Source organism: Balaenoptera physalus (genome assembly GCF_965194825.1).
Source record: "Balaenoptera physalus genome assembly, chromosome: 2".
Lineage (NCBI taxonomy): Eukaryota > Metazoa > Chordata > Mammalia > Artiodactyla > Balaenopteridae > Balaenoptera > Balaenoptera physalus.
In genome coordinates, this window is record NC_138883.1 from 150,019,081 (window position 1) to 150,039,279 (window position 20,199).

The window sequence follows — 20,199 nt, forward strand, 5'->3', positions numbered from 1 at the left end:
CCCGTTGCTCCCCTTACTGTGGGTGGGCCCCTCCAGGTATGGGTACCCTTCCCCTCCCCCAGCTTCCCTTCATGAGTACTGGTCCCATCCTGCCTCCACTTATCCTTTCCCCTCCCTCCCTCCCATGTCCTACCTGGTCCCTCCAGGGTTCCTCCCATCCCATTAGGTGTCTGTGGTTCCCCACCAGTGCTTGGTAGGTGCCCTAATTGTTGGGAGACATGAACTCTGTGTCCTCCTACCCTGCCATCTTGACTCCACTCCTATATCACATTGTTTTGATTCCTGTAGCTTTGTAGTAGTATCTGAAATCTGGAAGGGTTTATGGTTCCTGCTTTGTTCTTTTTCCTCAGGTTGCTTTGTCAACTCTCAGTCTTCTATGGTTCTGTATAAATTTTAGGATTATTTGTTCTTGTTCTGTAAAAAATGTCATGGATAATTTGATAGGGATCACATTATATCTGTAGGTTGCTTTGGGTATTATGGCCATTTTAACAATATTAATTCTTCCAATCCAAGAGCATCGAATATCCCTTTCTTTGAATCATCTTCAATTTCCTTTATTAATATTTTGTAGTTCTCAGCATATATGTCTTTCACCTACTTGGTGAGGTTTACACCTAAGTATTTTATTTTTTGATGTGATTTTAAAAGGAATTGTTTGTTTACATTCCTTTTTTGATATTTCATTGTAAACAAATGAAACCGATTTCTGTATGTTAATCTTGTATCCTGCTACCTTCCTGAATTTGTTTATCAGTTCTAGTTTTTTTATGGAGTCTTTAGAGTTTTCTATATATAGTACTATGTCATCTGCATATAATGAAAATTTTACCTCTTCTCTTCCAATCTGGATACCTTTTCTTTCTCTTGTCTTATTGCTGTGGTGAGACTGGGCATCCTTGTCTTGTTCCAGATTTTAGTGGTAAGGCTTTCTGCTTTTTACTATTGAGTAGTATTTTGGCTGTGGGTTTGTCATAAATAGCTTTTATTATGTTGGGATATGTTCCCTTTATGCCCACTTTCACAAGGGTTTTTATCATGAATGGATGTTGAATTTTAGGAAATGCTTTTTCTGCATCTCTTTAGATGATCATGTGGATCTTGTCTTTTTTTGTTGTTGTTGATATGGTGTATCACATTGATTTGTGTATGTTGAATCATCCTTTTGACCCTTAGATAAATCCAGTGTGGTCATGGTATGATTTGTTTATGTGTTATTTGATTCAGTTTGCTAATATTTTATTGATAGTTTTTGCTTCTATATTCATCAGAGATATTGGCCTGTAATTTTTTTTTTTTGGTAGCATCTTTGTCTGGTTTTGGGATCAGGGTGATGGTGGCTTCATAGAATGTCTTTGGGAGTATTCCTTCCTGTTCAACCTTTTGGAAGAGGTTGAAAACAATTGGTATAAGTTCTTTTTTGTATGTTTGGTAGAATTTGCCTGTGAAGCCATCTGGTCCTGGACTTTTGTTGGCAGGGAATTTTTTAATTTACAGATTCTATTTCACTTCTATTGATAGATCTGTTCAAATTGTCTATTTCTTCTTGATTCAGTTTTGGTGGGCTCTGTGTTTCTAGAAACTTACCCATTTCTTCTAGGTTGTCCAATTTGTTGCCATATAATTGTTCATAGTATTTTTATATATATATGTATATATATATATATATATATTTTTTTTTTAATTGTTGTTATTTCTGTGGTATCAGTTGTAGTTTCTCAGCTTGCCACCAAGACATTTGGTCTGGACCGTGTCCTCAACCACAAGGCATAACTCAAGTGTCTTAAAGTAGACTCAATGCCCAGACCATAGCTTGTCAAACATAAATTTGGCCAGGACTCCAAACTCAGGCACTGGGCAAGAGATCTGCCCAGCTCTCCATCCAGACTTGCTAGAAGCTACCCACCCCCCCACCCTACCTTCCAAAAAAGTAAGACTCAGGTCCTTTTTATCCTCTGAGGATACTCAGAGACCTGACCTGTCGAGTTGTCCATAGTCTCCATCCTCTTCCCAGTACAACTGGACTTGGATACAAACAGGCACACCAAATGACCATGAGGAAGTCTGGCCCAATGCTAAGCATTGACCCCCCAGCCTCTACTCAACTCACCTCACCTCACCTGAGCACAATCCAGGCCTGCATTGTCCTCCAACCCCCACCATCTGAGGGTCTCACAGCCAATTTCATGTAATGTTATGAATTATGTAAATTTAACTTATGTTTTTTAAAAAATTTATTTTAATTTATTTATTTTTGGCTGCATTGGGTCTTCATTGCTGCATGTGGGCTTTCTCTAGTTGGGGTGAGCAGGGGTTACTCTTCATTGCTGTGCATGGGCTTCTCATTGTGGTGGCTTCTCTTGTTGTGGAGCATGGGCTGTAAGCGCGTGGGCTTCAGCAGTTGTGGCACGTGGGCTTAGTAGCTGTGGCTCGTGGGCTCTAGAGAGCAGGCTCAGTAGTCGTGGTGCACGGGCTTAGTTGCTCCGCTGCATGTGGGATCTTCCCAGACCAGGGCTGGAACCCATGTCCCCTTCTTTGGCAGGCGGATTCTTAACCACTGTGCCACCAGGGAAGCCCTAACTTATGTTTTAAAAGGAGATTACCAAACTGTCATATAAAGTATTTAGTAAATTAGAAAATTTTTTAATTGTTTGCTAATCCTTTCACAGTATGTAAGTCATTATGCTGTATAGCTCCAACTTCTATGGTATTATATGTCAATTATATCTCAATAAAACTGAAAGGAAAATATTAGTAAATTAATAAGAAACTGAGTCAACACACTGTAAAATACAGAACTATGTCAGTAGGAAAATAATTAAAAATTATTTGTATTCATTGTGCAAGTGACTGGAATTTGGGAAACTCTGGATAAAATAGACACTTCTGGGGATGAAAAGGTCTGTACTTTTTAAGCTGAGCCTTTACTGAAACTAGAATTTTTGTCTCTGAGAGAAAGTTGTACTGATAACCATAATGGAGGATATTGTCTTCATTTTACATGTTTTGTTTATTAAAAATCACTTGAAATGATATTTGGTTAGTTTCTTCATGATAATGAGATCCTCCCAATGTGTTATATTGTACAAATATCCTCACTTCCAATCATCTCTAATAAGTTTTTTTTCTTGTTAGCAAGTTTTATTTACATGAGTGTAAAGAGGACCTTAGTAGTCTCAGTGTAGTCTCTGTCCCTGAATTGTGTTCAGATTTCAGTCTTCTAGGCCTCCTGGTCAGAAAGTGCGTTTTAACAGTATTTTCATGTGACTCACATGCACTTTTTTTTTTTAACTAAGTAGGGCAGGTGTACTTATTCTCAATTTGATAGCATTTTGAATAAGCTGGTGATCTTTTAAAAGTAATGATGCCCAGAAATACTAATTTACTGAATCCTTTTAAGTTCTGGACATGGGAATTTTTAAATGTTTTCCAAGTAATAATGATGTAAAGCAAAGAGAACTGGAGGTGAAGAAAAAGGGTAACAGCTCCCTGATTTCTTCTTGTCTTTTTACAGCATGGGAAGAAACTCTGACCTGGGTCAAGAAAGTGTGGGAGGTTTTATAGAGAGTGGGGTTCTATTAGGAGGGACAAAGGACCTAATCATTTTTCCATGTGAGAATCTATCAGTCACTTGGAATTGTCTCTCTCTCTCTCTCTCTAGGACTTCTTCCCTTAATAAATGAAGAATGGGAGACTCCAGGTGGCCTCATGGTTGAGGCTTCAAGATGAGTGAAAAAAGATAAAAGCAAAGTAAAAGAAGCTCAGGTTGAGTTACTCACTTTGACTTGAATATACTTCTGTGAGGAGTTACATCAGCATTATGATTGAATAAGATGTGTTTCATCATACCCCCCCTTTAATAACAACTTGGCTTCATTCACAGACCAAAGTGTCTTTGTGGGAGCTGTGGGATCCAGCAAAATATGTCAAGGGGAACAGGAGGAGTCTCACCCACCTGTGCACAGGGTATTAGGCATAGCGACCTCAGTCCCAGCTCTGGACATTGCAGTCATCTGTTAACTGGCTCCATACCCTCTTGGCTACAGCCTGGGGGTACCTGGAAAATCCTGTTTTAATCCATCACTTAAGAACGAAAGAGCTTTTGTGGATATTCAGGTTTCTTGTAGAGAAGTACTGGCATAATGTTGGGGCAAAAAAAAAAAAATACGTATGAGTTTGCATGAATTGAACAAAGTAAAAGGAATGGTTTCACTTGACGAACATCAAGCCTCCCCGAAGACTGAACAACTAAAGGCCAAGAGGGCTCTTCCTGGCCCATGATTTCCCCTGCAGGGGCAAGTGAGAGCATGTGAATTAACACGTAGCTTCTCCAACTGTGTGGGATGTTGCCAAAAAGGCCCATTGATTTCTTGCCCCATTCAGAGTGCTGAATTATGAGATGAATGACTGGGGTGGGAAGAGGTAGCAGATAGGATTCTTAGAAGAAATTGATGTGGTGCAGATTCTACCTGCTGTATCACAGACTCCATCAAGAAGCCCATCCATGAGCGAATAGGGATGCCTTACACATGGATCCTCCCAGCTGGCCAGTGGGCACCCTCAGTGCTCTTAACACATTATACAAATATCCACACCGTGGCTAGTTTATCCACACTGTGGCTACTTTACTTGGTGCTCACAACCAAGGCAGTGAGGGAAGGCTTTGGCTGACAGCTTGATAACACACAAAGGAAGCTGGCTCACATCTGCAGGCCAGAGACAGATCATAAATTTCTGCATTAGCACCACCCTTAGGAGAAGAAAAGGGACTCTATCATCAGCCCCCAGCCTATTGTGTTGCTAGATAAAAATAGAGCATATAAGCTCAAGAATTCTGCCAAAAGATGAAATAAGAAGCATGAAACACTTTTATACATAGAAGGTCTGAGAAAGCCTCAGACACTCTATGTCTAGAGGGCCAACAGAAGGTGTTTTTCTCCTGAAGACAATTAGCAAACACTGGAGTAGGTGGCTGCTACTTCAAAAGTGAAGACAGAAGCACAAAACGCCAGGAACATTTTTTTTTTAAAACTCAAAGTAACCTAACACAACTAAAGGATTACAGAGTCTTCCAGTTATTAATCCCAAAGACTTTGAAATCTGCAATCTACCTAATAAATAATTCAAAAACACTGTTATTTATAAGAAACCTCAGTGAGCTACAACGAAAGATTGAAAGACAATTCAGTGAAATCAGAAAAAACATGAAGAAAACAAAAATGGACAAAAACTGTAAAAAAAAAAAAAAGGAACCAAAAACATTCTGGGGATGAAATGAAAAATGCAATAGAAAAGTCTATAGCTACAATAGCTTTTTTAAAAATATGCAGAATAAAATGAAGTGTATTGTGACATTAAAAATATAAAAGGAGAATTAAAAATGGAACATTTACAGGCCTACAAAGATAAGTTTCTAGCAACATAAAACGGACTGTTTTAACTATGAGTTATTTTATGTATGCCTCATGGTAACCCCAAAGCAAATATTTTTAGTAGAATCACAAACACTAAAAAAGGAAACAGAGCATACCAACATGGTAAACCACCCATTATAAAGGTAGACAGAACCAGAGGGGAAAAAGAAACAGTGGAAATGTAAAACAGGCGTCCCCAGCCCCCGGACCATGGACTGGTACTGGTCCGTGGCCTGTTAGGAACTGGGCCACACAGCAGGAGGTGAGTGGTGGGCAAGCAAGAGAAGCTTCATCTGTATTTACAGCAGCTCCCGATCACTCACATTACCACCTGAGCTCTGCCTCCTTTCAGATCATTCGCAGCATTAGATTCCATAGGAACGTGAACCCTACTGTGAACTGAGCATGTGAGGAATCTAGGTTGCATGCTTCTTATGAGAATCTAATGCCTCATGATCTGAGGTGGAGCTGAAGCAGTGATGCTAGCACTGGGGAGCGGCTGCAAATACGGATTATCATTAGCAGAGAGGTTTGACTGCACAGAGACCATAACAAATCAATTGCTTGCAGACTCATATCAAAACCCTATCAATGGGGCTTCCCTGGTGGCGCAGTGGTTGAGAATCTGCCTGCCAATGCAGGGGACACGGGTTCAAGCCCTGGTCTGGGAAGATCCCACATGCCGCAGAGCAACTGGGTCCGTGAACCACAACTACTGAGCCTGCGCGTCTGGAGCCTGTGCTCCGCAACAAGAGAGGCCACGATAGTGAGAGGACTGCACACCGCGATGAAGAGTGGCCCCGCTTGCCGCAACTAGAGAAAGCCCTCGCACAGAAACGAAGACCCAACACAGCCATAAATAAAAATAAATTAATTAATTAAAAAAAAATCTGTTTAAAAAAAAAAAGAACAATGCAAATCAAAACCACAACACGATATTATCTTGCACCGGTTAGAATGGTTATCATTAAATAACAAGAGATAATGAGTGTTGGTGAGGATGTGGACAAAAGGGAAACACTTGTGAACTGTTAGTGGGGATATAAACTAAGTAAAACAATATGAAGGTTTCTCAAAACTTTAAAAATACATATACTATATGATCCAGCAATTCCACTTCTGGGTATTTATCCAAAGAAAATAAAAGCACTAACTTGAAAAGATACATGCACCTCCATATTTACTGCAGCATTATCCACAATAGCCAAGATATGGAATCAACCTAAATTCCTATCAACTGATGAATGGATAAGACAGATGTGATATTTATATTTATATATTTATATTTACATACAATGAATATTATCAGTCATTAGAAAGAAGAAAATTCTACCATTTTCAACATTGAGTACCTTGGGTAAGTTATGTTGAGATAAGTCAAAAAGAGAATGAAAAATACTATGTGATATCATCTATTTGTAAAATAAAAAAAAAAGCGCCAAACTCACAAAAACAACCAGTAGAATGTTGGTTGCCAGGGGCTGGGATGTGGGGAATAGGAGAGATGTTATTTAAGGGTACAAACTTTTAACTAATAGTAAATAATTCCTAAAGATCTGATGCACAGTATAGAGAATCTAGACAGTGGTATTTTATTATAATCATCAAACTTGCTAAGAGACTAGAACTTAATTTTTCTAAACACAATAAAGAAATAGTAATGATAACTACTGCTACAATGGCAATCATAGTATAATACGTAAATGTATCAAATCACCATGTTGTACACCTTAAATTCAAATATTATATGTTAAATATATTGTAAGGAAAAAAAGAAATGCTAAAAAGTATCATCAATATCAAAACAGGTCAAGCAGAAGAAATTTTCTGTGAGTTAGAAGACAGTAAGTTGAAAATATCCACTCAGAGGAGAACAAAGAGAAAAAGAGTGAAGAATAACTATGTGATCTATAGGATAAAATCAAAAGAAATATTCTGTGAATTACGGAGACTTAGAAGGAAAAAATAGAGACAGAAAGCTTCTTTAAAGAAATAGTGGCTGAGAACTTTCCAAATCAGGGGAGAGATTTGGATATCCAAGTTCATGAAGCTCATAGGCACCAAACTCAACTCAAAAAACTGTCTTCTCCAAAACACATTAGAGTAAAACTGTCAACTATCAAAAACAAAGAATCTTAAAAGCAGCAGGAGGAGAGGAACTTATAACTTACAAGAGAACCCTCATAAGGTTATCCACTGATTTCGCAACAGAAACCTCACAGGTCAGGAGAGAGTGGGATAATAGATTCAAATTGTTCAATTAAAAAAAAAAAAGTCAACCAAGATAATCGTCTCCATCATAGCTGTCCCTCTTAAATGGAGAGATTAAAAACTCTTTCAAAAAAAAAAAAAAAGCTGAGAGTGCATCATCACTAGATCTGTCTTAAAAGAAATTCTAAAAGAGTTTCTCAAGCTAAAATAAAACTAAATAGTACCATGAAAACATATGAGAATACACAATAGACTTGTAAACATAAGTATATAGTTAAGGTAGGAGTACTAAAATAGTGTGATATGGTGGTGTGTTAACCAGTTAACTTTAGTATAAAGGTTAAAGTATGTGATGATTAAAATAACTGCAGCTATAATCATTTTAATGTACAAACAATATACAAAGAGCTAAACTCCACAAAATTTTATGGAGGGGAGTAAAAGAGTAGATTTTTTGTATGTGATGGAAGTTAAATTGTTATCAACATAAAATAGAGTGTTATATCTATAAGATGTTTTCTGTGAGCCTCATGGAACCACAAAGCAAAAGCCTAGAGTAGATTTAGAAAATAAAAAGAGAAGGAAATCATAATATACCACTACACAATATCACTAATTCACAAAAAAAGCAGAAGAGGAAGAAAGGAACAAGAAACAACAAAACATCCAGAAAACAATAAGATGGCATTGGTTAGTCCTTACCTACCAATAATTACTATAAACATAAATATATTAAATTCTTTAGTCAAAAGTCAGAGAGTGGCTAGACAGATAAAAATTCATGATCAAACTATAAGCAGCCTATCAGAGACTCACTTCAATGTTAAAAACACAAATAGGCTCAAAATGAAGCACTGGAACAAGATATTCCACACAAGTGGAAACCAAAAGAAAGCAGAGGTAGCTACAGTTACACAAGACAAAAATAAAAATCAGCCAAAAGCTGCAACAACAACAAAAATAAGGTCATTATATAATGATAACATTGTCAATTCATCAAGAATACAATCATAAATAAATATGCCTTAACAGTGGAGGACTCATGTTAAGCAAATACAGATTTGAAGATAGAAATAGACAATACAAAAAAAAAATTGTAGGGATCTTTCATACCCAACTTTGAACAATGAATCCAGAAAGAAAATCAATGAGGAAGTACTGAACTTGAATTATACATTAGACCAAATGGACTTAACAGACAAAAACAGAGCAGTCCATCAAACAGGGGCGGAATACATATTCTTCTCCAGTGCACATTGAACATTCTGTAGGACAGATCATGTGATGGGTCACTAAACAAGTCTTAGCAAATTTAAGAAGACTGATATCATACTAAGTATTTTTTCAACTACAATGGTAAGAAACCAGAAATGAACAACAGGAAGAATCTGGAAAATTTACAAGTATGTGGAAATTAAACAACACGATCCTAAAGAATCAATGGGCTAAAGAAAAAATTTAAAAATAAAAAATAAAAAGACTGAATCATGAAGAAATAAAACAATCTGAACAGGCCAAATTACTATTAAGGAGATTGAATCAGTTCTCAAAAACCTCCCAGCAAAAATTTGTATTTTATAAATACACTAGGGGAGACACACACAATGATATAAAATAAGGTAGAGCTACTGGTTCTGAATCCCTGATTTCATAGAAAATATTTATCATTTGAGTTGAGCTATATTTCAGAAATTTAACACAACTGAGCATACATTAACAGTATGATTCTTGTAAACTTTTTTGAAAATACAAAGAAGTGATAAAGAAGAGTATGTCTGTTAGATGAGTGTGGAGTATAATGGAAACTTAGAAGAACAAGTCTTGACTGATTACAACTTCCACTTGTAAAGCCAATGTCTTTAATAAAGAAAGGTGAAAATGTTCATTTTTCAAAAACAAACTACAAACAAAGGAAAACTAAGAAGAAATGGGAATTTCCAGATTTACTGTGATGGTTTATGCACATTTCTCAGTGAATCACACAAAACCCTTATTAAAGATAAAAGAAATATTTGAACATCATGGAGGAATCTGCAGAAAGCACCTAAACCAGTGAACATCAGGTGTATTGGGACAAATGATTATCAGGTGACGGAAGCAGGCAAGACATTATCACTGCTGTGGTATTCTCGGTGAAAATACGTAAGAAAATCATCTGAAACTATCATGAAAAAAATGTAAGTTTATGCAAATTTCAGTCCACATATACTTCTCATGTTCCCTGACTCTAATTGTGTATTTAAATAGTAAGTCTTTCTTATAAATATAGAGAGCAAGTCTCTCCTAATTACTTTTTTTTTTTTCAGAACTTTGTGTTATCTAGATCACTAATGCCATCCCATTTAAAAGTGCATTTTCTGGGACTTCCCTGGTGGTGCAGTGGTTAAGAATCCACCTGCCAATGCAGGGGACACGGGTTTGAGCCCTGGTCTGGGAAGATCCCACATGCACAGAGCAACTAAGCCCATGTGCCACAACTACTGAGCCTGTGCTCTGGAGCCTGCGAGCCACAACTACTGAGCCTGCGTGCTGCAACTACTGAAGCCTGTGTGCCTAGAGCCCGTGCTCTGCAACAAGAGAAGCCACTGCAACGAGAAGCCCACACACCGCAACAAAGAGTAGCCCCCGCTCACCGCAACTAAAGAAAGCCCGCGGGCAGCAACGAAGACCCAACGCAGCCAAAAATAAATAAATAAATAAATTTTAAAAAATTTAAAAAAAGAAAAGTGCATTTTCTTAATCCTGGTGTGATAAGTTGTTGCATTCAGATGTACATTAATCATTTCACTTTCCCCTTATTCACTAATAGCTCAACATCCAAAATTATCCCATAGGGAATTTTGGATATTAATGCCTTCCCATGTAGATCTTTCACAAAGGGAATCATTTCAATAGTTGAGTGTCATTCTCCACGCTCTACAGGGAGCCTGGCTGCAGACAATGGGGAAAAGGCTCTGGAACACAGGGTAGAAGTATTCTAAAGTGCTGACTTTGACTATCACAAGAAGGAAAAAAGTAAGTAGTTGAAAATGACCTTGCTAGGCACATAAGAAGTAGAGAGTTAAAGATTTGTAGGTTCTTGGGCTTCCCTGGTGGCACAGTGGTTGAGAGTCTGCCTGCCAATGCAGGGGACACGGGTTCGAGACCTGGTCTGGGAGGATCCCATATGCCACGGAGCAACTAGGCCCGTGAGCCACAATTGCTGAGCCTGCGCGTCTGGAGCCTGTGCTCCACAACGAGAGGCCGCTATAGTGAGAGGCCCGCGCACCGCGATGAAGGGTGGCCCCCGCTTGCCGCAACTGGAGGGGGCCCTCGCACAGAAACGAAGACACAACACAGCCATAAATAAATAAATAAATAAATAAAATTAAAAAAAAAAAAAAGATTTGTAGGTTCTTAATCCATGACATTTCAGGAGGAAAAGCAGACAGAGCCTCTGACCCAGGACAGGACAGTTACCTGAGAAGCTGCCATTTCCTCCTCCTTCCTCCTGCTCTGGGTCGTTTTCTTATTGATATGATGTTGAGGAATCACATTGGTATCTTGAAAATATGCCTTCAGTGGCGTCAGCACAGCTCCTTCACCTCTTCCCACAACACCAACAGGCTAAAGGACCTTGAAATGCTGAAACGGCAACCTTCTGAAAAAGAGATTCAGGAACAATGAGCTCCTGCATGGAGACCGAACTGTGAGCTTTTTCTTTCCTGCCAACACATGCTCTCCCCTCACACAGATGCCCCAAAACTTCCGCTACAGCACAGAGTAAGTTGGCTACACTGACCTGCCCTTTCTAATCCCATGTAGAGCAGACACCAATGTCTCCCCAAAGGCAAAAGGACTGAAGACTGCAAACAACTATCACCAGGTACCAGTAGCCTTTGGGCTTGGGCTTAAACCGGGTCTAACCTTAGAATCACCTGGAGTTAAAACAACTCGGATGCTCCCACCCAGATCAATAGACAGACTCTGTGGGGAGGGCACAGGTGATGTTATTTCTAAATACTCATCATGTAATACTAATGGGAAATTGCATGGGAACCACGTAGCAAATGTTTCTTCTGAAGCTTTAAAGTGCATACAAATTTGGGGGGAAGCAGGGCCCACTCTTAAGTTATGAATCTCCTGTAGGGCTCAAAAAATGACATCTTTTACGAGTTTTCTTGTTCATGCAGATGTTACTCCCTCAGACCCATATTCAGTAGCACTGAGATAGAGATCAGGCATAGCACACCTGAGACCACTGAGTAGTGTGAAGGTTTCAGAGAATTTCCAAAGTGCAGGTTCCCTGGGCCTGATTCCTAGGGGCCGAGTTCCTCCTCGAATAGGTGTTGTCTTGTTGTTGCCTATGGTAGATGCTGCTTGGTTTGTGGAAATCATGTGGTGGGTTTAGGGATGTGTGAGGGGTCACCCTTAGAAATCTTCCCAAAGCTACCCTTTGTCCTCAGGTCCTTTAGCCCCCTCTCCTCTCAGGGCCCACTTGACAGACAGGACTACCCAGGGACAGGGCAGGTCCACCTGTCCTCAGGTGAGCTGAGACTCCATACCCCAAAAGATGCAGAGCACAAAGTTGTTTACATCACAGATCTGTTTGAAAATAAACCAAAGGCAGCAAGGAAGGGTGGATTAACATTTTGGGTTGGGAATGGACAGAAGACTTTGAAAATGATGCCATGAATGCACATTTGATGATTAACAAAGGAAGTTGTGATCTATGTTAAGTAATAAAGCACATTATACCTGAATTAACAGATCAGATTTTTCATTCATTGTATGTTTGTCTATGTGTGTGTGTTATAAATTGTGGTGCCACAGTTTGTTCTCCCCATCTCCCCTTACGTGTTTATACTTTCTCACATTTTTTATATATTTTTATTTATTTATTTTGGCTGCACTGGATCTTAGTTGAGGCACGCAGGATCTTCGCTGCAGCATGTTTAGTTGCAGCATGTGGGATTTTTTTTTTTTTTTTGGTTGCAGCATGTGGGCTTCTTAGTTGTGGGATGCATGTGGGATCTAGTTCCCCCACCAGGGATCAAACCCGGGCCCCCTGCATTGGGAGTGCGGAGTCTTACCCACTGGACCACCAGGGAAGTCCCTATACTTTCTCACATTTTAAAAAGCACATTGATTAAGGTAAAAATTAGAGAAAAGCATATCCACTTTTTCAAATATTCTCTTAGAATTCTGAATCTTTAAAAAATTTTATTAAAAATTTCTTTTTAATTTTTATACAACTTTAAAGGTTACTTTTCATTTACAGTTACTATAAAATATTGGTTATTTTCCCCAATATGTATGTTGTACAATATGTCTTTCAGCTATCTTACAACGAATTGTTTGTACTTTCCACTCCCCAACTCCTATATTGCCCCTCCCCCCTCCTCACTGGTAGTTTGTTCGATATATCTCTGAGTTTGCTTCTTTTTTGTTATATTTACTAGTTTTGTTTTATTTTTTAGATTCTACATATAAGTGATATCATACAGTATTTGACTTTCTTTGTCTGACTTATTTCACTTAGCATAATGCCCTCCAAGTCCATCTATGTCGCTACAAATGACAAAATTTCATTTTTTCGTGGCTGAATAGTATTGCATTGTACATATATACCACATCTTCTTTTTTTAATTTTTATTTTATATTGGAGTATAGTTGATTTACAATGTTGTGTTAGTTTCAGGTGTACAGCCAAGTAATATATATATTTTTTCAAATTATTTACCTGTTTAGATTATTACAGAATATTGAGCAGAGTTCTCTGTGCTATACACTAGGTCCTTGTTGGTTATCTGTGTGGGTATGTCAATCCCAAACTCTCAATTTATCCCTCCCCCCCACACACACCTTTCCCCTTTGGTAACCATAAACTTGTTTTCTAAGTCTGTGAGTCTGTTTTGTAAATAAGCTCATTTGTATCATTTTTTTAGATTCCACATGTAAGTGATATCATATATTTGTCTTTCTCTGTCTGACTTTCTTCACTTAGTATGATAATCTCCAGGTCCATCCATGTTGCTTCAAATGGCATTATTTCATTGTTTTTAATGGCTGAGTAATATTCCATTGTATATATGTACCACATCTTCTTTATCCATCCATTCATCTGTTGATGGACATTTAGGTTGCATCCATGGCTTGGCTGTTGTAAATAGTGCTGCAATGAACACTAGGGTGCATTTATCTTTTTGAGTTATGTTTTTTTCTGGATATATGCCCAGGAGTTGGATTGTTGGCTCATATGGTAGTTCTATTTTTAGTTTTTAAAGGAACCTCCACACTGTTCTCCACAGTGATTGTATCAATTTACATTCCCATTAGCAGCGTAGCAGGGTTCCCTTTCCTTCCACCCCTTCACTAACATTTTTTCTTTGTAGACTTTTTGATGATGGCCATTCTGACTGATGTGAGGTAATACCTCATTGCAGTTTAGATTTGCATTTCTCTGATAATGTTTCAACATTGATGTACCTTGGGTAAGTTATATTGAGATAAGACAAAAAGAGAAAAGAGTTTTTGTAGCTAAATTTCCTCAAGTTTCATCCATGTTGTAGCATATTCCTAGATCTTTTCCTTCTGAAGACTGAATAATATTCTATTATATGTGTATACCACATTTTGTTTATCCAGGAACTAGTGGATGAACACTTAGGTTGCCTTCATACTTTAGCTACTGTGAATATTACTGCTATAAACAGTGGAGTACAAATATTTCTTCAAGACACTGCTTTCAATTCTTTTGGGTATACCCCAAAGTAAAATTACTGGATCATGTAGTAATTCTACTTTTCAGTATCAGAAAAAATCACCATACTGTTTTGCAAAGCAGCTGTATCGTGCTACATTCCCACTGACATAGCACAGTGGTTTCAGTTCCCTCACATCCTCACCAATTCTTGTTTTCTGCTTGTGTGTGTGCATACACACAAATATATAAATATGTATCTAGTGATATGGAGCATATTTTCAAGTGCTTATTGTCATTTGTACATCTTCTTTTGGAGAAATATCTATTCAAGTCTTTTGTCCATTTTTGAATCAGGGTGTTTGCTTTTTTTTTTTGAGTTGTAGGAGTTCTCTGTATATTCCGAATAGAAATCCCTTCTCAGATATATGGCTTTAAAATATTTTCTCCCATCTTATGCGTTGCCATTATATTATGTTTATGGTTTCTTTGATATACATTTTTAAAAATTTATGTACTGCAATTTATTTATCTTTTGTTAGTTATTCCTTTGTTTCATATTGAAGAAAACACTGCCAAATCCAGTATCATGAAGCTCTTGTCCTATGTCTTCTTCTAAGACTTTTATTGTTTTGGGTCTTATGTTGAGTTTCTTGATACATTTTTATTAATTTTTGTATATGATGTTAGGTAAGCATCCATCTTCCTTCTTTTGCATGTTGACAACAAGACTTCCCAGCACCATTTGTTGAAGACTGTCCTTTCTACTTTGAATGGACTTGGCAAATTGTCAAAAATCATTTGTCCATATATCAAGGTTTATTTCTGGGTGCTCTATTCTATTCTATTCGTTGTGAATAATGGAGAAAACAGTATAATCTATCCAGGTTGATGAAGAACATAAAGAAAGACCAGCACTAGATTTAGAAGGGCAATATAGGAGAGCATAGAATAAAAGGCAGTGTGAGAGAAAATCTTGTATTTGCAAGATAATGGAAATATGATCATGCTAGAACCACTAAAAGCCTGACCTTGAACAAGAGAGTAAATATTTTAGCAAGGAACATAATACTTACCCATCTCTGGGAAATATAGTATGGGCATAAAGATGAACCACAAATAAATATATGTGAAAGGGAAGGGTTTTCATGGTGTGAGAATATTGTGGGATTTGAAATACAATTTACTTCTATTCTACCATTGTCTCTAAAATTTATCAAAGTGTATATACCAGCAATTCCAATTCTGGTAATATGTTTGACAGGCTTACATATGAACTTCAGCAGACCAGTAAATGTACATTCATAGTAGGACTGTTCCCTAAAACAAAACAAAACAAAACCTGGAAAGACTATAAAGAGGAATATAGGTAAATTTACTTTGTTAACACACACACAGATGCCATGATCGTTAACAGTCCAAAAACAGAGGGAGAGCATGGGTGCAAGATGTTCCCCAGGCTGGTGGTGTGGTGCAGAGTTTGAGGGTAACACAGGTAGAAAAGGTTTTTGTCAAGTCCTTGATTTTTGAGTTAGGTAGATTCACAGGTAACTTTTATTTCAAAATGAATGTACGCACTATACAATTTTTTAAACCAGGAGAAGTAAACATGAGTGATAAGAAATTTCAAACTGTTACAATTCAAACAGGATATTAGAAAAAATTAAATAATATGATTTAAGGGCTTCCCTGGTGGCGCAGTGGTTAAGAATCCGCCTGCTAATGCAGGGGACATGGGTTCGAGCCCTGGTCCGAGAAGATCCCACATGCCGTGGAGCAACTAAGCCTGTGGGCCACAACTACTGAGCCTGTGCTCTAGAGCCCACGAGCCACAACTACTGAAGCCCACATGCCTAGAGCCCATGCCCCACAGCAAGGGAAGCCACTGCAATGAGAAGCCCTCGCACTGCAATGAAGAGTAGCCCCTGCTCGCCACAGCTAGAGAAAACCCACGTGCAGCAACGAAGACCCAACGTAGCCAAAAATAAAAAAGTAAATGAATTTATTAAAAAAATAATATGATTTAAGAATGAAGTAGAGAGATTGTTCAACATGATGGCATGGAAGGACCCTGAGCTCAATTCCTCTCCCTAGCACACCAAAATCACAACTATTTACAGAACAGCAATTGATGGAAAAGGCTGGAACCTATCATAAAATATCTTCTACAGGTAAGGACATAAAGAAGACACCACAACCAGACAGGTGGGGGGGGGGGGAATCTCGGTATAGTCAAGACCGATACCCCCGGGTGGGTGACCCACAAATGGGAAAATAATTACAATTTCTGAGGTTCTCCCAGAGAGTGAGGGATATGAACCCCACGTTGGGTTCCCCAGCCCAGGGTCCTGTGCTGGGAAGAAGAGTCCCTAGAATGATGGGCTTCGAAGACCAGTAGGGCTTATTTTCCAGAGAGCCAGAGGACTGTGTGAAATAGAGACTCTACTCTTGAGGGTGCACACAAAATCCCACATGCTCTGAGACACAGCGCAGAACAGTAATTTGAAAGGATCCTGGGTCATACCTACCTCCTGATCTTGGAGAGTCTCCTGGAGAGGCAGGAGGCAACTACAGGACATCCTCAGGGACATAGACTCTGGCAGCAGCCACTTTTGGGAGCTCCTTCTACCTTGTGGACACTGGTACTAGCAAGCATAATTTCAGAATCCTCCCTTTAGCTTATTAGCCTCAAGACCTAGCCCCATACATTTCCACAAGTCTATAGACAGAAGTAGTAGGATGCCACAGGCCAAGCAACTAACTGAGCAGGGACAGAGCCCCATCCACCAGCAGACAGGCTGCCTTAAGATACTCTCAAGTCCACAGCTGCCCCTGGACTTGACTCCAACCACTAGAAGCCCTAGGACCATGCTCCACACACCAGTGCACAGGCACTATATCCAGGACCCCCAGGACCCTCCAGCCAGAGACCCTGGTTCCCAACTCCACCCACCAGTGGGCAGGCACCAGCCCCAGAATCCCCAGCCCCTCCAAGAAGTGAGCCTGTTCTAGCCTTGGGACCAACCTCACCCATCAGCAGGTGGTCACCACCCAGGGACTCGCTGGAACTTGGCCTAACCAACAGCAAACCTGCTCTAGCCTTGGGACCAGCTTCACAAACCAACAGGCAGACACTATTCCCAGGTATACCACTGCCCAGCAGCCTGTGGAACCAGCCCACTCACTAGCAGGCCAGAACAAGCCCTAAGACTGGCTGGGCCCTGGCAGCAACCACTACTGAGCCTGCTCAAGCTTCACAACCAGCCCCACCTACCAGTGGATAGACAGCAGACCTAGGACCACCACAGCCCAGCAGCCTGCAGACCCAGCCTAAACACCAGCAGGCCAGCACCAGCCATGGACTCAGCTGGGTCCTGATCTTACCCATCAGAATGCCAGCACAGGATTTGGGATGCTCCAGACCCCACAGCCAGCTGTGTCAGGAACAGTGGTCCAACAACACTTCTAGGAACCCTGGGCTCTACATCTAGAGCCCAGGACCTGGCTCTGCCTGCCAGTAAGCCAGCATAGCCCCAGGACTTGGCTTTATACACCAGTGGTTGGTCACTAGGCATGATATCTCCTGGACCCCAACTCCACCCACAAGTGAGCCAGCAGTAGATTCAGTGTTGCCCAGGACTGTGTGCAGCCAGCTGCCTCACAATTCTGTCCCACCAAGAAGTACTGACAGCCTCCATACAAGGCAGAACCTGTCAAATAACCAGACTGGGGGCAGCCAAGCCTACCAGACTACCCACAGTAGTCAGCCCACCACAACAGAAGGACCCAAGCAGCCCACATAGAGGGTACACCTAGAGCATATAGTTCTAGTGACCAGGGGAGAGTGGGCTGCTGGGACACATAGGACATCTCCTACAAAAGGCCACTTCTCCAAGGTCAGTAAATGTAACTAACCTACCAGAAGCATAGCAAGAAAATGAGGTGACAGAGAAACATGATCCAAATGAAGGAACAAGATAAGAACAAAGAAGAAGATCTAAGTGAAGTGGAGATAGCCAATCTACCCAAGGAAGACTTCAAGGTAATGATTATAAAGATGATCAAAGAACTCAGGAGAAGAATGGACGACCAGAGCAAGAAGTTTTTAAAAAAAGAGTTAGAATCTTAAAGAACAACCAAACAGAGATGAGGAATACGTAACTGAAATGAAAAATACACTAAAAGGAAACATGTAGACTAAATAATATAGAGAAATGAATCAGAAAACTGGAAGATAGAATACTGGAAATCACTGAAGGTGAACAACAACAAAAAGTAGGATAAAAGAAATGAGGACATTTTAACAGACCTCTGAAACAACATCAGGAGCACTAACATTTGCATTATAGTGGTCCCAGAAGGAAAAGGGAAAGAGAAAGAGGCAGAGAACATACTTGGAGACACAAAAGCTGAAAAATTGCCTTACCTGGGAAAGAAAACAGACATTCAAGTCCACTAAACACAGTACGCCCCAAACAGGATCAACTGAAAAAGGACCATACCAAGACTCATTGCAATTAAAATGGCAAAAATTGAAGATAAAGAAAGACTATTAAAAGGAGCAAAGGAAAAGCAACAAGTTACATACATGGGAACTAGCATAAGGTCATCTCCTGACTTTTCAGGATAAACTCTGCAGACCAGAGTGAGTGGTATGGTATATTTAAAGTGATGAAAGGGAAAAACCCTATAACCAAAAATGCTCTACACAGCAAGGCTCTCCTTCAGATCTGATGGAGCGATCTAAAGTTTTATAGAGAAGCATAACTAAAAGAGTTCAGCAGCATCACCAAACCAGCTTTATGAGAAATATTAAAGGGGTTAAGTGAAAAAGAAAAGACCACAACTGAAACATGAAAATTACGAAAGGAAAAACCTCACTGGTAAAGGCAAATATTCAGTAAATGTAGTAAATCAACCATGTACACAGCTAGTAGGAAGGATAAAAGAAAAAGTAGTAAAATCACCTATATTCACAATAAAGTTAAGGGACACACAAAACAAGTAGGTATAAAATATGATATCAAAACCAGTACTTGTGAGGGAAGGAGAGCAAAAATGCAGGGTTGTTAATATGCATGTGATATTAAGAGATCAGCAACCTAAAATAATCATACACACACACACATATAAATGTCCTGGTAACTATAAACCAAAAATCAATAATAGATAAACACACACAAAACAAACAAACACAAAACAACTGAAAGAAATCCAAACATAATATTAAAGATAGTCCTCACATCACAGGGGAAGAGAAAAAAGAAGAAAGGAACACTGAAGAAATTAATGAGGAATTCCAAAAATACCTGGAGACAAATGAAAATGAACACTGAATGATCCAAAATCTATGGGACACAGCCAACAGTGATACAAGTTTCATCTCAGGAAACAAAAAAAAATATCAAATAAACCACCTAACATTACACCTGAAGCAACTAGAAAAAGAAGAAAAACAAAACTCAAAGTAGGTAGAAACATAGGAAATATAAAGATCAGAGTAGATTTTTTTTTTAATAGCTACTAAAAATTCAATAGAAAAGATCAATGAAACTAAGGGCTGGTTCTCTGAAAAGATACACAAAATTGATACACATTTACCCAGACTCATTGAGAAAAACAGAGAGGGCCCAAATCAATAACATCAGAAATGAAAAAAGAGAAGCTACAAATGACACAACAGAAACACAAAGGATCATAAGAAATTAATATGAACAACTATATATGCCGATAAAATGAACAAAGTAGAAGAAATGGACAAATTCCTAGAATTGTACCATCTCCCAGGACTGAACCCAGAAGAAATAGAAAACATGAACAGAGCAATTGCCAGTAATGAAATAGAATCAGTAATAATTAAAAACAAAAACAAAAACAAAAACTCAACAAACA

At 39.0% G+C, this 20,199-nt stretch overlaps 1 long non-coding RNA gene across 1 annotated transcript in view; it reads right to left on the minus strand.

Annotated features, from left to right (window-relative positions):
* Nucleotides 1-3,663: 3,663 nt before the first annotated feature.
* LOC309654608 overlaps nt 3,664-20,199 on the minus strand; it is a 74,065-nt gene continuing 57,529 nt past the window's right edge. The window contains exon 3 of the long non-coding RNA XR_014260331.1: nt 3,664-11,265. This is a non-coding gene — a long non-coding RNA (uncharacterized lncRNA). The remainder of the gene's footprint in view (nt 11,266-20,199) is intronic.